Source organism: Bufo bufo, chromosome 3 (genome assembly GCF_905171765.1).
Source record: "Bufo bufo chromosome 3, aBufBuf1.1, whole genome shotgun sequence".
Taxonomy (NCBI): Eukaryota; Metazoa; Chordata; class Amphibia; order Anura; family Bufonidae; genus Bufo; species Bufo bufo.
The window spans coordinates 485,237,858-485,258,716 of NC_053391.1; the positions used below are offsets into that span (position 1 = coordinate 485,237,858).

General features: G+C 43.5%; 1 protein-coding gene across 1 annotated transcript in view; it reads left to right on the forward strand.

Moving 5' to 3' along the window:
* The first annotated feature begins 5,935 nt into the window (after positions 1-5,935).
* Positions 5,936-20,859, forward strand: part of SLC15A1 (solute carrier family 15 member 1) — a 126,817-nt gene continuing 111,893 nt past the window's right edge. The window contains exon 1 of the mRNA XM_040421996.1: positions 5,936-6,024. The gene's annotated coding sequence lies outside the window, so the exon portion shown is untranslated. The remainder of the gene's footprint in view (positions 6,025-20,859) is intronic.

Here is a 20,859-nt window from a genome sequence, read left to right on the forward strand (position 1 = left end):
ATTGTCTCTGATATAATTAGTAAACATCTTCCTGCGATTGTGGGTTTAGTCGCAACTCACCTGACTCCTGAGAAAGTTTTGTGCATGAAAAAAAAGTGGGCACAGGCTGAGTAACACTCTTGCTTTTCTTATTTCTCTTGGGGGGTCAGTGTGTATATACATAATAAAGTACAGTATGAACCTATCGGACAAAGAATAGATAAAGAGGGTAGGTTTGTGTTTCTCCACTGCAGATGGTCCCAGACAATTTGTATATTGGCGTTTGTTTACATCCCTCCCCCTTTCTCTCTGTATGTCATCTCCCAGCTCTTTGACTTTGTAAGTCAAAGAGATGAATGCCCAATTATACTGCTAGGAGATTTTAATGATGTTATGGATCGTGGATTGGACAGGATCTCCTCGGGATGTCGGAGCGGGTCGGGAACAGGAGGAACATCGTCATTATCCAACATATGCCAAGAAATGGCGTTAATAGATATTTGGCGACATCTGTATGGTAATGTTAGAGTATACTCCTGTTTCAGTCGTTCCTGTACTGCTCTATCCAGGATAGACCTGACCTTTACAACGGCTAACTTTATTAAAAGGATTGTCCGTATGAAATATGAGCCACATACGATTTCAGACCATTCCCCAATTCTCCTAGTAATAAAAAAGTGGGAGGTTGTTAGGATGTCTCGCACTTTTAGACTTAACCCTCATTGGCTCAATATACTTCAGGAACAGGGAGAAATAGGGAGTGAGTTGGAAGAATTTTGGAATCAACGCTAGTACTGCTCATAAACATTATGTCTGGGACGCTCTAAAAGCCTTCACCCGAGGCATTTTTTATTCTAGAATCCAAAAAGCTAAAGCTTCCTATGCTAAAAAGGAGATCGCTCTGGAACAGCGAGTATACGCTCTACAAGGGATAATAGCCACGGATCAAAGTGCAGATATACAGCAGTGTTTACTTAAGGCAAGGGAGGAATATAACCACCATCTTCAAGATAAATGTCAACAAAAGATCTTTTTTTCAGGTCAAAAACAGTTCTGTGAGGCAGGTAAGCCAGGGAGATTATTAGCTTCCCTGATCCAAAATCAGCAATCTACCACTGTAATCAAAAGTATTAGATCTTGCAAGGGAAAGATATGTACAGATAGGGCGGATATTGAGCAAGAATTTGCCAGTTATTTTGCTACTTTATATAGATCGGAGTTAAAGGGACGACATGTTGACCACAAGATATTCCTGGACAGGATTAATCTCCCCTCCCTCTCCCAGGAGGACCGATTGATGCTGGAGACTCCTCTCCAACTCTTGGAGTTGGAAGAAGCATTGAAAGCAACTAGAGGTAATTCCTCTCCTGCGGCAGATGGCCTTCCTTTCGAATTATATAGGCGGTATAGTGATGTGCTGTTACCTCACTTGCTGCAGCTATTAAATGTGTCTTGGAATGAAGGCCGTCTACCCGTATCAATGTCTGAAGCTATTATCACTTTGGTTTTAAAAAAAAGGAAAGAACGAACTGGAGATGGGGTAATATAGACCCATCTCCTTACTTAATACTGACTATAAAATCGGTGCCAAGGAACTCGCCAATAGACTCAAGAGGGTAATAGCTAAGATAATTCATACTGACTGTCACAGCCACTATCTCTGGCTGTGACCTTCCGTCCTTGATCGTTCGGCGCTCCTCGCTGAAGTTTCGTTTCTGTGTGTTATTTGTGGTTCTGTATGGGTTAACTCCCCTGTGTTCCTATTAGGAGTTAATCCTCTCTGTCTGCTCCATGGGTGTGGCCTCTCTGCTGCACCCATGGAACCTGTATATAAGGCTGAGGTTTCCTTAGTTCTGTGTCAGCTCTCCTGGTGTGTGTTGTCTTGTCCTGCTCCTTGTTTGTACTCACTCTCCCATGCTGCTGACCCATGGGATCCGTGTCTGTCTGTGCATGCTCTGTGGGTTTCCTACTTGTTCATTGATGTCCTCTTTCCTGTGTTTATGTTATCTGTTCTACCAGTTATGTTTTAGTTACCTTGTGTGTATTCATGTCTCTGTTCAGCAAGCCCTTGCTGCACCTTTCTTTGCAGCAGAGTGCCATGGGTAAGGCCATGCAGTTTACTACTGGTGGAGCAAGTCCTTCTCTGCTCATTGTCACTCCTGTTTCCTTGCTATGTACTCCTGCTTGTGTTATTAATTGCCCTGTTTGTATTTGCCTGTCTATGTTATGTTTGCCTATGTGCCGTCGGTACCTTCTGGTACCTGTTGTCCATTCGTTCCTGCTGTCACTGTGTAGTTCACGCTCCAGAGTGGACCCTGGCAACTTCCTGCTGCAAAGCCTAACCCTACCATCTGGGGCCCTAATGAATACCAGGAGTTGCTTAGTCATGCCCCTCTGGAGTATTACTAGACAGTGGTGCAGTGGGGGTTTGCTCCCACTGTGCTGACGGTACATAGAGCTTATGTTTTGTCTGTGCTGCCTTCCCTGGTTTTTGTTTGTGCAATAAACTCTTGTGTGTCTGTACCTGATTTCCGTTTGTTTATTGCTTGACGACGCGGTGGTCTCTCCTGGGACCTCCTTCTCGTGACAGAATGAACAAGTAGGAAACCCGCAGAGCACAGAGAGACAGACACGGATCCCATGGGTCAGCAGCATGGGAGAGTGAGTACAAACAAGGAGCAGGACAAGACAACACACACCAGGAGAGCTGACACAGAACTGAGGAAACCTCAGCCTTATATACAGGTTCCATGGGTGCAGCAGAGAGGCCACACCCATGGAGCAGACAGAGAGGATTAACTCCTAATAGGAACACAGGGGAGTTAACCCATACAGAACCACAAATAACACACAGAAACGAAACTTCAGCGAGGAGCGCCGAACGAGCAAGGACGGAAGGTCATAGCCAGAGATAGTGGCTGTGACACTGACCAAACAGGTTTTATACCAAGGCGCTCAGCCCAGACTAATATCCAAAGAACATTAATGAATATCCACCTGGGAGAGGGAGAGGACCGCTCCATCCTGTCTTTAGATGCCGCCAAGGCGTTCGACAGGGTGGAGTGGAATTTTTTGTAGGAAATAATGCACAGGATGAATTTTGGCCCTAATTTTGTCCAGTGGGTTAAGTTGTTGTATGAATCACCTAGGGCAAGGATAAATGTGAACGGCTCTTTGTCGGACCCCTTTGAACTACAACGGGGTACTAGACAAGGCTGTCCCTTATCCCCTCTTTTAGTTGCTATTTTTTTTAGAGCCCCTGGCATGTCGAATCAGACAGGATACTCATATTTTTGGTTTTGGAGGCCAGGATCTGCAGGACAAAATTAGCTTGTATCCTGACGATGTCCTTATATACTTAAGGGATGGATATTTGAAGCCCTGCCCTATGTGATGAAGATAATAAACGAATTTGGCCTTTTTTCTGGATATGAAGTGAACTGGCAGAAATCAGCTTTGCTTCCGCTAAATAAAATTCCCCCAGTTAATGTTACGGATGTCAGATGTCTAATGTTAACAGATTCACTGGAATATCTGGGGGTTCGGATCAGCCCCATGGTGAAAGATTACACCAAATTGAATATTATCCCACTGATAGATAAAATAAAAAACAAAATACACGTTTGGCAAAAGCTGACGTTGGGACAGGCAGATAGGATTCCTTTAATTAAAATGGTGCTTCTCCCACAGATATTATACCAACTGACCCCTTGCCCGATATGGATCGAAGACGCACATTTTAAAGATCTGGAGAGATTGTTCAATAAACTGATCTGGGGCAGGAAAAAAGTGTGTATTAAACAGAATTATCTATGGCTAGCAGAGGAGATTGGTGGTTTATCCCTCCCTTGCTTACGGGGCTATTATTTAGCCTCTCAAATACAGTGGTATCTCTCTGCACCTTTTAATATATTCTCCAAACTCATCAGAAATGATAGAGGACCCCAGCATGATATATTCAGCATCTTAGAAACTGGCTATATGGGAGGGTGGGGGGGAGGGGGAATGTATTATATCGCACTCTATGCAACTTGTCTGGAACTCACTTAAAGTTATTTTGGAAATTACGCATATATTTAAATTTACCCCCTTATGGTATAATGTGCACCTTAATGAATTCAATAAGATAGATGATATTGAATTCTGGGAAAGGAAGGGAATAATTAGGGTTGAGCAAATTATACATAATGGTGATATTAGGACTTTAGTGGATATATTTGGGCACAGAGATATAAAAATATTAGATAAGTAAATATTTTCAGGTTAAACACGCATTCATGTGCACTAAAGATAAAGAGGTGTTTAAGATGAAATCACATGATTTTATGGATTGGTGTTTCAATTCATATCAGAATAGTATGTCCATCTCACTAATTTATAGTAAATTGAGAGTGGAAATGGGTAAAATGAGTAAGTTTAGAAGTGAAGTGAAATGGGGTCAAGATATTGGAAATAATAAAACACTAAAATGGGAACTAATTTATAGGAATATTCGGAAAATCTCTATATCTGGGAATCACAGGTTAATTCAGTTCAGGATTCTATACCGCTTATACTATACACCCCTTTCTCTCTCTCAGTTCTATAAGGATGTTTCAGATAGATGTCGTAGGTGTCAGGCCCAATGTGCGGATTTTACACATCTTGTCTGGTTATGTCCTGTGATTCAGGATTTTTGGACCAATGTTTCCTCTGAGCTCCGGAGATGCTCCGCATATAATTATGAGGTAGATATAATTACTGCTTTTCTAGGTGCCTCCTTATTTGATGAGCAGGGATGGGAAAATTTGTTCTGGATGAAGTCACTTATGTTGGCTAGGGTAATAATTGCTAGGAACTGGGGCTCAAATAACCCTTTGTCGGTATCTGAATGGCATCAACTTGTTGATAAAGTGAGGAAATATGAGAAACTTGCTATTTATAATAAGAGCCAGAAAATTTGATGGGATAGAACTTGGTCGACATGGTCATAAGGTCCTGTTCGCCGTGGATGTGCTCCGAGACAACGACAACGAGGGCGCGTGGGGGGGGGGGGGGAATGGGACTAAATAGGTTCTTTTTTCTTTCTTTTGGACATTAATTTTGCATTCATGAGAGAAAAATTTACCAAATTTGTGGATATTTATTGTATCTGTGTAACATCATGTATGTTAAATCTTGAAGTTAAATGTAATCCATTGCTCCATTTTGTGACAAGGTGGTTGTCACTACTTCCATCTATTAACAGAATTGGAATTCTGAACTGGAAATCCCTGACAAGTTATATTCAGAGTTTAGGTAAGGAGGAATGTCCCAAAATTCTGCAGATATGCTTTGGAGAGAACACTTGTGATGCTTCGGAGACTTATTTTCTCTTCTCTGCCATGCTCTGAAATTATTCTCTGACTGCATTGAGGCATTGAGGCATTGAGGCATTGGAGGCCAAATCCTTCTGCATCACTTCAGTGTAGAAGCTAACAGATCTGAATGGAAAATTTGAGGAAAGGATGTAGGATTAATTTTTTTGACTTTTCTGTGAACACCAGGCTGAAACAGCTCACTCCAGATCTAGCTAGAAAATGTAAAGCTGATTTTTTTTTTCTCTGAAAAGAGCTTTCACAGCCAAGTATCTAAACAGAGTTCTTCAAGTCCAGTGTCATTTGAAGATTTTTCAGGAGCAGTTCAGGTCTTCTTTCCTCAACATATTGTTACAAGCAGTGCCATTGTGGAGCTATTTCTCAATTTTCCAGATAACTGCGGCAGTGAAGAGAGGTATGTGAAGTTGTTTGCTAAGGCTGAGGTGCTCCTCAAGAGTCTAAAGATTGTGTGAGTGCTCATGTATTCTACATCCCATGTAGCAATTCTCCAACAAAGCGTATTTTTTTTCTGTGATGTCTTCAGCGTGGAGAAATGGGAGAAATAAGGTGGACAGTGAAAAGGCAGAGCTTCAGATTTGTGTGAACCTTGCAGAAGAATGTAGAGATGTACCTCAAATTCCTGGCCCATGGCAAACTATTGGAGGCAGCGAGGAAAGGAGTGAAATATCAAAAGTTGATGCAAAGTTTGGTGACTAAATTTATTTTATAGCTTTCTATTTCTCTTCTTTTTTTTTGGGCTGACGCTATTATATAGTTAATTGTTTCTATTATTTGTGTTGTATTATCTGTATATGTATTTTGTGTATTGTAGTATCTTGCACACTTTAGTATTGAAGTATTGTCTCAGGTATTGTGTCCTCTTTTTTGGGGTTCTGAAACTGGCCACCCTACTCTTGGATAAAAGCTTATTTAGATTCACCTTTTCCCAGGGCTTATTGCCTGGCCTATGAGAATCCATACACCAACTTGCCGATCAGTGCTATGAACAGCTGTCTGTGGAAGTGGATGGATGTCTTTTTCTAATGGAAAAGATTCTGGTTTTGGCTTATATTCTCATGCCTGTTTAAAAGGCCAGATATTGACTTATAGCCATCCAATACAGTATGTGGCACTAGAGATCCAGCTTCTGTCCTCCTGAATAAGAGTTTATTTACATTCCATTTATTCCATGTGATATCTGTGTGTCAGGTGGAAGAAATATGTAGAGTACATATAGCTAACAGGAGATTTTTGATAAAGTTTGCACTTCATTGCCAACAGGTATTTTCAGTAGCATCATAACCTATGTAATCATTTGTATGTGTCTGGCTGCTACTGTGCATAATATACAGTAGCTGATTATAACTGTCCTTTGTAATAGAGGGCAAAAGTACAAAGATAAAGTTATTACCCCGAATACGTAGAAGAGGCAATAGGCAGGACAAAGGGCATTAATGCGATATCATTTCAAGTGCATCTTTGTTTATGGTATCCAGAATTAGCAGCATCTGCAAATCCTGTCCTACTCTCACAAGTTTCCTTATCTTCCCTCTCCCAAATCACGAAATACTGAGCTGTCCTTAATCACATTGTTAGGGACAAGTGAACACTAACTTTTTCAGTGTGGGACGGGTGTACACTACCACTATACAATCAATAATATAACTTATAATACTACACTGTAACTTAAAGAGGACCTTTCATTGGTTTGTAGTAAGGGAGATAAATATCTGTACCTGCGGAGTACCCCCCGCTGTGCTGCCACCCTGCCTGTTTTTTTTTTTTTAAATAGCGCTCCTGCGCCCCGTTATGGCCCTCCGCAAATTTCGCACTCAGTATGCTAATACTGAGCATCGGAGCAATGGGGAGGAGACGCAGTCTTTCTCTGTGGGCGTCTCCTTCTCTCCTGGCTCTAGCGCTGTCCAATCGCAGCGCAGAGCATCACATCTTCAAAGGAAGCAAATGTAAATGAGCCTTTGGATATTGGACTGGATGTATTAAATCTGTCCAGTGTGGAGCTGAACACGGATCAAATTCAGGTGTTGTCATTGGTCTTAAACTTTGCACCCTCAGTTAATTTTGATTTGTTTACTACCATACTTGATATTAATAAATTCATTAGGAATCTACAGTTTCAGACATTTCCACGACATCCTGGATCCATCTGAAGATTTGGTTAAGGCAAATGGGACCGAGGTCAATATATATAAAGATATGTCATTTAAAGAACAAATGTCCCTATTTTGCCTTTACGAACTTCAATATGAGTCGGGTACCAAAAATTTCATTAGTGCTGAAAATGATATTAGGATACCAAAAACACATTTTTATCCAATTGTATCCCGTACTCCGAGAATGAATATTTTTTAGGATGTCTTGGAAAAGGAACTGAGGAATTTGTATATGTATGAATAATCAAACAAGTATGGTTGTAACTTAAGCCATTCCCCCAAAAAAGGTTTAGTTGAATTGGAGGCTCTCGATGATATCATTATAAAAATGGCCGACAACAGAGGATCCATTGTGGTCTTGGACAAGTGCGTGTACCAGAAACAAATGTTAGATATTTTATCTGACACCTCCACATACAGAGGACTAGATAAGGACCCACTGGTATATTTTAAATCTGATTATAATGACCTTTTACATAAAGGAATTGAGATGTTTTTTTTTTTATGATAAACAATATAGATTTCTGTGTGTGGAGGCGCCTATTACTCCTAATATGCACGCACTACCCAAGACACACAAAAAATTGGACCCTCCCCCCTTGCGACCTATTGTCTCCGGCATAGGATCTCTTACAGAACGATTAGGCAATTGGCTAGATGTTTTACTACAATCTATGGTGAAGAGAGTACCGGGATACATTAGGGATACTGCTGACATGTTAAGATTAGGGTTGAGCGAACCCAAACTGTAAAGTTTGGGTTCGTACCGAACTTTAGTATTTTTGAACCCCGGACCCGAACCTGAACTTTTCAGTAAAAGTTTGAGTTCGGTGTTCGGCTATTTTATGGCGCCTTTTGAAAGGCTGCAGAGCAGCCAATCAACAAGTGTTTAACTGTGTACCCTTAGAAGCCATCACAGCCACGCCTACTAATGGCATGGCTGTGATTGGCCAGTGCAGCATGTGACCCAGCCTCTATATAAGCTGGAGTGACGTAGCGCTGCACGTCACTCTGCTGTTACTAGTGTAGGGAGAGGATGCTGCTGCTGTGAGGGAGAGAATAGGAAAGAATCTTTAATCAGAAGTGCTTGTTAACTCAGCGATCTACCTAGATTTAGTTTTGTGGGTGCAGTGCGCAATATTTTTACCCTGCCCTGAGCCCAGTGACACAGAAAAAGAACTATTATCCATCTGTTAGTTAGGTGGGCGGCGGCGGCCATTTTATGCAAGCTCAGTGCACCAGCACAGCATATGTGCTTTTGTGACATTCAAATCCAAGCTTGAAATACTGTAATAATAATCTGGGTTTAAAAAAAACACCCATTTTTGGCAATATCCTACATCTGGGCCCTTTGCAGCATTTGTCAGTGTGAAATCCAATCTTGGATAACTTCAATAATTTTCTGGGTTTAAACACACACCCATTTTGGGCAAAAAAACGAAATTTGCAGCCTTTGCTGCATCTGTCAGTGTGAGATACAAGCTTGAAATACTGCAATAATATTCAGGGTTTAAAAAAACACCCATTTTTGGCAATACCCTACATCTGGGGCCTATGCTGCATTTGTTAGTGTGACATACAAGCTAGAAATACTGCAATAATATTCTGGGTTTAAAAAGACACCCATTTTGGGCAAAATACTAAATTTGCAGCCTTTGCTGCATCTGTCAGTGTGAGATACACGCGTTAGATACTGCTGTTCTATTCTGTTATTAAAACACAAATTTTGGGCAAAATACTTAATTTGCGGCCTTGGCTGGATCTGTCAGTGTGACATACAAGCTTGAAATAGTGCAATAATATTCTGGGTTTAATAAAACACCCATTTTTGGAAATACCCTACATTAGGGGCCTATGCTGCATCTGTCAGTGGGAGATACACGCATTAGATACTGGTGTTCTATTCTGTTATTTAAAAAATATATATATTTTGGGCAAAATAATAAATCTGCGGCCTTTGCTGCATCTGTCAGTGTGAGATACACGCGTTAGATACTGGTGTTCTATTCTGTTATTAAAAAAACACCCATTTTGGGCAAGATCCTAAATTTGAGAAATATGAGGAGAGCGTCAAATAAGGGACGGGGCCCAGGTCGTGGTGCTGCTGGTGGAGCTCCTGTTGCAGGGAGAGGATGTGGTCGATCTGTGCCAGCTACACGCACAAGTGAAACACCTTTCTCAGGTGCGAGTAGGCGACAGAACCTTCAGCGGTATTTGGTCGGGCCTAATGCGGCTCTACGAATGGTGAGGCCAGAACAAGTACAGGCGATAGTAGATTGGGTTGCTGACAGTGCCTCCAGTTCCTTTAAATTGTCTCCCATCCAGTCTCCTGCTGAAAGATCAGAGTTGGCACCTGCAGCCGATGTCCATCAGTCTTTCACCTCACCCCCTTGCAAATCAGTCAAGCAGTCCGAGCCCCAAGTCATGCAGCAGTCTCTTCTGCTTTTTGATGACTCTGCTAGTAGTGTTTCCCAGGGCCATCCACCTAGCCCTGCCCCAGAAGTGGAAGAGATTGAGTGCACCGATGCCCAACCACTTATGTTTCAAGATGAGTACATGGGAGGACCACCGCAGCATGTCTCGGATGATGATGACGAAACACAGTTGCCAACTGCTGTGGCTTTCGAAAGTATGCAGACCGACAAGGAGAGCAGCGGGGAAGACTGGGTGGAAGATGATGTGGAGGACGATGAGGTCCTCGACCCCACATGGAATCAAGGTCATGCGAGTGACCTGTGTAGTTCGGAGGAAGAGGCGGTGGTCGCACAGAGCCACCAGCACAGCAAAAGAGGGAGCAGGGTGCAAAAGCAGTGGCAGTTCTGCAGACAATGTGCTGACGACAAGACACGAGTGGTTTGCACGCTGTGCAATCAGAGCCTGAAGAGAGGCATAAACGTTCTCAACCTGAGCACAACCTGCATGACCAGGCATCTAAGTGCAAAGCATGAGCTGCTGTGGAGCAGACACCTCAATAACCAAGAAAGGTCTCTGGCTTCTCCTGCTTCCTCTTCTGCTGCAGTCTCGGCCTCTTCATCCACCTCTGGAGTGACAGTGCTACCTGCCTCCCCGCAAACAGAGGATCTGCCAGCAACACCACCCACTGGATCACAAAGCATCTCCACAATGTCCCACAGAAGCGTTCAGCTCTCCATCTCCCAAACACTGGAGCGGAAGAGGAAGTACCCCCCTACCCACCCGCGATCCCTGGCCTTGAATGCCAGCATTTCAAAATTACTGGCCTTTGAAATGCTGTCATTCTGTCTGGTGGAGACAGAGTTTTAAAAGCCTTATGGAGGTGGCTGTCCCAGAGTACGTCGTGCTAAGCCGCCACTACTTTTCCAGGCTTGCCATCCCTTCCCTGCACAACCAAGTGGGGGACAAAATCAGGTGTGCACTGCACAACGCCATCTGTGGCAAGGTCCACCTAACTACGGATATGTGGACCAGTAAGCACGGTCAGGGACGTTATCACACTGGGTAAATGCAGTGGCGGCTGGGCCTGAGGTGGATAGCAGTTTGGCGCATGTCCTTCCACCACCGAGGATTGCAGGGCACTTCAGTTTGCCTCCTGTTGCTTCCTCCTCCTACTCCGCTTCCTCACCCTCTACCGGCTCCTCATCCGGTCAGCGTAACACCTTCACTACCAACTTCAGCACAGCCAGGGGTAAACGACAGCAGGCAGTTTTAAAACGTATCTGTTTGGGGGACAAACCCCACACCGCGCAGGAGATGTGGACGGGCCTTGAACAACAGACCAAAGAGTGGTTGGTGCCAGTGAGCCTCAAGCCCGGCCTGGTGGTGTGCGATAATGGGCGAAATTTCGTAGCAGCTCTGGGACTAGCCGGTTTGACGCACATCCCTTGCCTGGCGCATGTGCTGAATTTGGTGGTGCAGAGGTTCCTTAAAAATTACCCCGATATGTCAGAGCTGCTGCATAAAGTGCGGTCCGCCTGTGCGCGCTTTCGGCGTTCTCACCTTGCTGCTGCTTGCCTGTCAGCGCTGCAGCGTAACTTCGGCCTTCCCGCTCACCGGCTCATATGTGACGTGCCCACAAGGTGGAACTCCACCTTGCACATACTGGCCAGACTATGCGAGCAGCAGGCGATAGTGGAGTTTCAGCTGCAGCACACACGGGTGAGTCGCTCTGCGGAACAGCACCACTTCACTACCAACGACTGGGCCTCCATGCGAGACCTGTGTTTCTTGCTGCGCTGTTTCAAATACTCCACCAACATGGCCAGTGCCGATAACGCCATTCTCAGCGTTACTAACCCACTTCTATGCCTCCTTGAAAAAACGCTTCTGGTGATGATGGAAGAGGATGTGGCACAGGAGGAGGAAGAGGAAGAGGGATCATTTCATAGGGTTTCCGGCCAGTCATTCACAAGTGGCTCCGAGGGTGGGTTCCTGCACCCACAAACGGCAGGTACACAATTGTCCAGCCAGGGCACAGTTCTGGAGGATGAGGAGGAGGAGATGGAGGAGGAGGAACCGTGTTCACAGCAGGGTGGCACCAAACCAGCTCATGGCCATCACTGGTGCGTGGCTGGAGGGATACAGAGGACAGCTTTTCGTTGCCTCTGGGCAGCCTGGCACACATAAGCGATTACATGCTGCAGTGTCTCCGCAATGACCGCCGAGTTGCCCACATTCTAACTTGTGCTGATTACTGGGTGGCCACGCTGCTGGATCCCCGTTACAAGGACAACGTACCGTCCTTAATTCCGTTACTGGAGCGTGATCGTAAGATGCGCGAGTACAAGTGCACGCTGGTAGACGCGCTGCTGGTGGCATTCCCACCTGACAGCGGGGGCACAGTGGAAGCACAAGGCGAAGGCAGAGGAGGAGGAAGAGGTCGCCAACGCAGCTGGGGCACCAACAGCACCTCAGAAGGCAGGGTTAGCATGGCCGAAATGTGGAAAAACTTTTTCAGCACGCCACAACAACCAGCACCACCAGCTGATATGGAATGTCTTAGCAGGAGGCAGCATTTCAGCAACATGGTAGAGTAGTACAGTCAGGTCCATAAATATTGGGACATCGACACAATTCTAACACTTTTGGCTCTATACACCACCACAATGGATTTGAAATGAAACAAACAAGATGTGCTTTAACTGCAGACTGCCAGCTTTAATTTGAGGGTTTTTACATCCAAATCAGGTGAACGGTGTAGGAATTACAACAGTTTGCATATGTGCCTCCCACTTGTTAGGTGACCAAAAGTAATGGGACAATTGGCTTCTCAGCTGTTCCATGGCCAGGTGTGTGTTATTCCCTCATTATCCCAATTACAATGAGCAGATAAAAGGTCCAGAGTTCATTTCCAGTCTGCTATTTGCATTTGGAATCTGTTGCTGTCAACTCTCAAGATGAGATCCAAAGAGCTGTCACTATCAGTGAAGCAAGCCATCATTAGGCTGAAAAAACACAACAAACCCATCAGACAGATAGCAAAAACATTAGGCGTGGCCAAAAAAACATTCTTAAAAAGAAGGAATGCACCGGTGAGCTCAGCAACACCAAAAGACCCAGAAGACCACGGAAAACAACTGTGGTGGATGACGGAATAATTCTTTCCCTGGTGAAGAAAACACTCTTCACAACAGTTGGCCAGATCAAGAACACTCTCCAGGAGGTAGGTGTATGTGTGTCAAAGTCAACAATCAAGAGAAGACTTCAAAAGAGTGAATACAGAGGGTTCACCACAAGATGAAAACCTTTGGTGAGCCTCAAAAACAGGAAGGCCAGATTAGAGTTTGCCAAACGACATCTAAAAAAGCCTTCACAGTTCTGGAACAACATCCTATGGACAGATGAGACCAAGATCAACTTGTACCAGAGTGATGGGAAGAGAAGAGTATGGAGAAGGAAAGGAACTGCTCATGATCCTAAGCATACCACCTCATCAGTGAAGCATGGTGGTGGTAGTGTCATGGTGTGGGCATGTATGGCTGCCAATAGAACTGGTTCTCTTGTATTTATTGAAGATGTGACTGCTGACAAAAGCAGCAGGATGAAATCTGAAGTGTATCAGGCAATATTATCTGCTCATATTTAGCCAAATGCATCAGAACTCATTGGACGGCGCTTCACAGTGCAGATGGACAATGACCCAAGAGTTTTTTAAGGGAAAGAAGTGGAATGTTATGCAATGGCCAAGTCAATAACCTGACCTGAATCCGATTGAGCATGCATTTCACTTGCTGAAGACAAAACTGAAGGGAAAATGCCCCAAGAATAAGCAGGAACTGAAGACAGTTGCAGTAGAGACCTGGCAGAGCATCACCAGGGATGAAACCCAGCGTCTGATGATATCTATGCGTTCCAGACTTCAGGCTGTAATTGACTGCAAAGGATTTGCAACCAAGAATTTAAAAGTGGAAAGTTTGATTTATGATAATTATTCTGTCCCATTACTTTTGGTCCCTTAGCAAGTGGGAGCCACATATGCAAACTGTTGTAATTCCTACACCGTTCACCTGATTTGGATGTACATACCCTCAAATTAAAGCCGACAGTCTGCAGTTAAAGCACATCTTGTTAGTTTCATTACAAATCCATTGTGGTGGTGTATAGAGCCCAAAAAAATTGAATTGTGTCCATGTCCCAATATTTATGGACCTGACTGTATGTGTGCACACGCCTACACGTACTGAATGACGGGTCTGCCCCCTTCAACTTCTGGGTCTCCAAATTGGGCACATGGCCTGAGCTTGCCCTTTACGCCTTGGAGGTGCTGGCCTGCCCTGCAGCCAGTGTATTGTCTGAACGTGTGTTTAGCACGGCAGGTGGTGTCATCACAGACAAGCGCAGCCGCCTGTCCACAGCCAATGTGGACAAGCTCACGTTCATTAAAATTAACTAGGCATGGATCCCACAGGACTTATCCGTACCTTGTGCAGAATAGACATGTATACCGGCCTTACCCAGCCATTGTTATATTACAGCGCAATTGCTTATTGTTGTATTTTGGATATTTCCCACTCTTTTGGAGTGTACCCTAATAAAAAAAAATTCTAACCAAAAACCAGTGTAGGCTACCTCGTCCTCCTCCACCGCCGCATCTACCTACACCGCTACGTCCACCGCCTCCTCAAACTCCTACTCCGTATGGACCTCCACCTCATAAATCAAGTTTATTTTTTAAATTTGTACGTATTTTATGTCATTTCACTAATTTGTCTGTTACATTTTCGGGTGAAATTCACCAATTTTTGAGTGTGATATACCCCTGCTCTACCTAGTAGACAGGTAAAAAAAAAACACTAATTTGTCTGTTACATATTCGGGTGAAATTCACCAATTTTTGGCTGTGATATACCCCTGCTCTACCTAGTAGACAGGTAAAAACATTTCACTAATTTGTTACATTCTTGGGTGACATTTGACCATTTTTGCTGTGATTAAACTCCTGCACTGCATAGGTGACAGGGACATAAATTTCAAAAAAATCATCTGTTACATTGTCAGGTGACATTTTACCAATTTTGCCGTATACAAACCCCTGCTCTGCATAGGTGACAGGGAATTAAATTTCAAAAATTCTTCTTTAATTGACGCGCGCCACCTCCTTTACTTGTAAGCTTCGGCTTCAATAATTTGTCCCACTTTTTCGCTCGATCAACATTTATTTTCATCCATTGACCTCCCTTGGATGTGGTATCTCTTTCTCACGCTCCCTCTCCGACGTGGAACCCTGATTCGCCGATAACCATGATCAACATGGTAAGCTCAGAAAAGAACATCGAAAGTTGATAGAGAAGATATCCAAATGGATCGTGGACGTCACGGGGACGTGCAATCAGGCAGAAGTTATCTAGAGTCCAAATCCAAAATACCCCAGTGACATTCCCTATAATTTTTTTATTAATCATTCCAATAACAGGGCATCTTAAGAGTCCTGTATTGTTATTTATCGTCACTACCTCCCCGAGTCGGGAGTGGGTAATTGCCGTGCGCCCTCTCCTTTCCTTTCATTCTTCCGTTTTAATAGCTTCTCCCACATTTCCACTCAATCACATTTAATTTCATCCATTGACCTCCCTTGGATGTGGTATCCCTTTCTCATGCTCCTTCTCCGGCGTGGAACTTTGATTCGCCACTAACCGTGATCAACATGATAGGCGCAGAAAAGAACATCGAAAGTTGATAGAGAAGATATCCAATTGGATCGTGAACATCACGGGGACGTGCGACATGGTGGGGCAGTATGTGTGCACACGCCTACACGTACTGACTGATGGGTCTCCCCCCTTCAACTTTTGGGTCTCCAAATTGGGCACATGGCCTGAGCTTGCCCTTTACGCCTTGGAGGTGCTGGCCTGCCCTGCAGCCAGTGTATTGTCTGAACGTGTGTTTAACACGACTGGAGGGGGTTATCACAGGTTGTATTTCCCAATGTTTTTGGGTGTACCCTAATTTAAACTAAAACCAAAAAAATAAAAAACTGTGTAGGCTATCTCTTCCTCCTCCACCACTGCTTCCACTACACCGCCACATCCACTGCCTCCTCAACCTCCTACTCCACATGGACCTCGTCCTCCTAGATCAAGATTATTATTTTTTATTTTTACGTATTTTATGTTATTTAAAGTCATTTCCCTATCCACATTTGTTTGCAGAGCACTTGCCATGCTCTTAACCACATTTTTCTGGCATTTGCAGCCCTCTAGCCCTTTCCATGAAATTTTTTGAGCCAATTTAGTGCTCAAAAGTTTGGGTCCCCATTGACTTCAATGGGGTTCTGGGTCTAGTTCGGGTCCCGAACTCGAACTTTTTTATGAAGTTTGGCCGAACCTGTCGAACACGAACATCCCGGGTCCGCTCAACTCTAGTTAAGATCCATGTTCAACATAGTTTGGCAATCAGATTATACATGGATTACCGCAGATTTTTTTTATCCCTGTATCCCTCCATTCCCCATAGGGTGGCATTGTACGCATTAGAGTTTCATCTCTGTAAATATACGGACCATTCTCCCAATTTTATAGATTATGTGTTGGAAATTACATATTTTCTCCTTACACACAATTATTTTATGTTTGACATTCATTATTGTTTGCAAATTCGAGGTGTGTCAATGGGGGCGAAATTTTCGCCCTCCTTGGCTAACCTGACAAATGGCATATTGGGAGGAACGGTATGTTTACAATTTGGACAATCCATTTTTGTCGAGTTTGGTCTGGTATGGCAGATACCTACTCTTCATTTGGAGTGGTAGTGTGTCTGCCATACCAGACTTCAAGCACTACCCAAATTACAATTCATACAACGTGCGGTTTACCTGTACAGTGGATGTGCGAACCATTTATTTTCTGGATTTGAAACTGACTGGCCTCTCCGAAAAAACAGTATTTACTGAAACTTACAGAAAGGAGATGGCAGGCAACTCCACTTTGCGGGCAAATATACCAGTGGGAGACTTCATTCGTGCACGCAGGAATTGCAGCACGGAGGTAGCTTTTAAAAAGGAATGAAAGGTTATTCAGACAAGATTGACAAAACGTGGATATCCCTAATAGATGTTGCAAAGAGGTGTTGATATAGCATCAGGCAAGATAAGACAGGAATTGTTGTTCTCCTCCAAAGTTGCTTCGAAAAATAACAGTATTAAGTTAAATAAATATAAAAATAAAAATAGAAATAATAATAAAAATAGAAATAATAAAAATATGCGGGGAAACATGTCGGAGGATGGAAAGGACAAGGAGAGGGGAAACACACCCACTTTAGTGCTAAATTACAGCCGACAATTCAACAGAATACAGGGCATCGTCAGGAATTGTTTACCTATATTATACTGTATGATGACGATGTCCTGTATAGTGCTTTGATAAGTGGGTGCAGAATTGTCTCTAGAAGAGCACCTACTCTTGCTAGTTCCCTTTCTCCTTCTCTTTTCATCTCAAACAATAAGAACAGAAATAAAAATGTACAACACACCTGGATAAAGTACACGGGTTTCACAAAATGCGGTTATTATCCGTGTAAAACATGTAACTCTGTTCTGGTGACTAAAACCTTCCAAAATTCTGATTATTCCATGACCACCTTAATCAAGACCTACATTAATTGCCATTGCTCAAGAGTGGTTTATGTTATTCAATGCATAGAGTGCGATTTAATGTATGTAGGCAGCACGACACGTAAATTTAAAAATAGAATACTCGAGCATTTGAACTATATCTCGAACCCTGCTGCTTTGACTGTGTCCAATGGTGCCAAGCACTTTATTCACACACATAACCGCAAAGTGAGCTCTTTCCGCGCTTTTGCAATAGAAAAGGTCAAAACGGCCCCTAGAGGTGGAGATCATAGAAGAGCAATTTTATTAAGGGAAGCGTATTGGATTTTCAAACTTAACACTAGAGTGCCCTCAGTTCTAAATCAGAGGAGAGAGCTGATGTACTCCTATCAGTGACCTGTACATTCTTGTGTCGCTAGTGGAGTGCATCCAGCTCTTTCTGCCTATTTGCAAACCAGATCATGGTTTTTAAATTATGTATGGCCATAATTCATGCTTGTCCCAATTCCCATTGTGCGTTTTTTTTTTCTTTTGGTCCCAATTTTTTTGGGCAATTTACCGAATTTGATGTTTCGAATAAATGAAATATGAGAACATGGAACTGGTTCACACAAGATTGTATGTGAATTTGGTGCTACATTTATGTCATTTTAACTCACCATGTGTTAAACAACAGGTGAATTCCTGCTGGGGGGTTAATTGTGGCTCCGTGGCTCCGTGTGTCCACATCCTATTTCTGGGTAGGTGGAGGCTCGGGGTCTTAAATCCTCACGCCCGACAGGAATTATTGTTACCACTAAGGACATTTCTGTCCGAAACACGTAAACTATCGCTTGCTGTATGGATTTGTCTGCACACGATTATTTGTTACGTGAATAAAGAGGAAGTTATTACGGAAAAGCACAGTACCGGTACTTTCTTTTTCTTCTTTCGTCACAGCCACAGCTTTGCGCTGCGATTGGACAGCGCTACAGCCAAAGGAAAAGGAGACGCCCACAGAGAGACTACGTCTCCTCCCCATTGCTCCGATGCTCATACTGAGCGCGAAATTTGCGGGGGCCATAACGGGGCGCAGGAGCACCATTTTAAAAAAACAGGTGGGGTGGCAGCACAGCGGGGCGTACTCCGCAATTACAGATATTTATCACCCTTACAACAAACCAATGAAAGGTCTTCTTTAACTCACACAATGAACCGTACCACAGATATACACTGTGTGCAGAATTATTAGGCAAATGAGTATTTTGACCACATCATCCTCTTTATGCATGTTGTCTTACTCCAAGCTGTATAGGCTCGAAAGCCTACTACCAATTAAGCATATTAGGTGATGTGCATCTCTGTAATGAGAAGGGGTGTGGTCTAATGACATCAACACCCTATATCAGGTGTGCATAATTATTAGGCAACTTCCTTTCCTTTGGCAAAATGGGTCAAAAGAAGGACTTGACAGGCTCAGAAAAGTCAAAAATAGTGAGATATCTTGCAGAGGGATGCAGCACTCTTAAAATTGCAAAGCGTGATCATCGAACAATCAAGCGTTTTATTCAAAATAGTCAACAGGGTCGCAAGAAGCGTGTGGAAAAACCAAGGCGCAAAATAACTGCCCATGAACTGAGAAAAGTCAAGCGTGCAGCTGCCAAGATGCCACTTGCCACCAGTTTGGCCATATTTCAGAGCTGCAACATCACTGGAGTGCCCAAAAGCACAAGGTGTGCAATACTCAGAGACATGGCTAAGGTAAGAAAGGCTGAAAGACGACCACCACTGAACAAGACACACAAGCTGAAACGTCAAGACTGGGCCAAGAAATATCTCAAGACTGATTTTTCTAAGGTTTTATGGACTGATGAAATGAGAGTGAGTCTTGATGGGCCAGATGGATGGGCCCGTGGCTGGATTGGTAAAGGGCAGAGAGCTCCAGTCCGACTCAGACGCCAGCAAGGTGGAGGTGGAGTACTGGTTTGGGCTGGTATCATCAAAGATGAGCTTGTGGGGCCTTTTCGGGTTGAGGATGGAGTCAAGCTCAACTCCCAGTCCTACTGCCAGTTTCTGGAAGACACCTTCTTCAAGCAGTGGTACAGGAAGAAGTCTGCATCCTTCAAGAAAAACATGATTTTCATGCAGGACAATGCTCCATCACACGCGTCCAAGTACTCCACAGCGTGGCTGGCAAGAAAGGGTATAAAAGAAGAAAATCTAATGACATGGCCTCCTTGTTCACCTGATCTGAACCCCATTGAGAACCTGTGGTCCATCATCAAATGTGAGATTTACAAGGAGGGAAAACAGTACACCTCTCTGAACAGTGTCTGGGAGGCTGTGGTTGCTGCTGCACGCAATGTTGATGGTGAACAGATCAAAACACTGACAGAATCCATGGATGGCAGGCTTTTGAGTGTCCTTGCAAAGAAAGGTGGCTATATTGGTCACTGATTTGTTTTTGTTTTGTTTTTGAATGTCAGAAATGTATATTTGTGAATGTTGAGATGTTATATTGGTTTCACTGGTAAAAATAAATAATTGAAATGGGTATATATTTGTTTTTTGTTAAGTTGCCTAATAATTATGCACAGTAATAGTCACCTGCACACACAGATATCCCCCTAAAATAGCTAAAACTAAAAACAAACAAAAAACTACTTCCAAAAATATTCAGCTTTGATATTAATGAGTTTTTTGGGTTCATTGAGAACATGGTTGTTGTTCAATAATAAAATTAATCCTCAAAAATACAACTTGCCTAATAATTCCGCACTCCCTGTAGATAATATCATGCATCATGTCCCCTTAAATAGCCCCCTAAAAATATGCAATTTATACATAATTCCCCCTGCTTGAAATAATTTATGTATACTGTCCCAGATGATAACAATGCCCCCTTTCAAGAATATAATAGTTCCCCCAACCTGACACACACACAATATCCTACAAATAAAAAATGCAGCATTTTGGCCCCGCCCATTGTTATAAGCCTCTTTTACATATAATAGGCCACTCCTAACAAACACTGTACAGCTGAAATTATATTGTTGAGGATGAAGGTAAGAGTCTCACCCCCATCCTACATAGACGCACTGTACTTAATACTCAGAGCCCCAACATAAAGCTCCTGTACTCACACTCACACTTTCCCCACCTAGCTTCGTGGCAGGAGCTGTTGCAGTTTCACTTCCTCCCTCCTAGTCCTGAAGGTGCCAAAAAAGGAGTGGAGGAGTTGCTGCGCGAAGGTGTGTAGGTCCGGGTGGAGGTCCGGCTTTACACATCATACAGAGAGGGGAGGGCCTCTCCAGGCTGCAGTGCCTGCTTCACATTATACAATAGACAACAGCAGGCTACAGCCAGG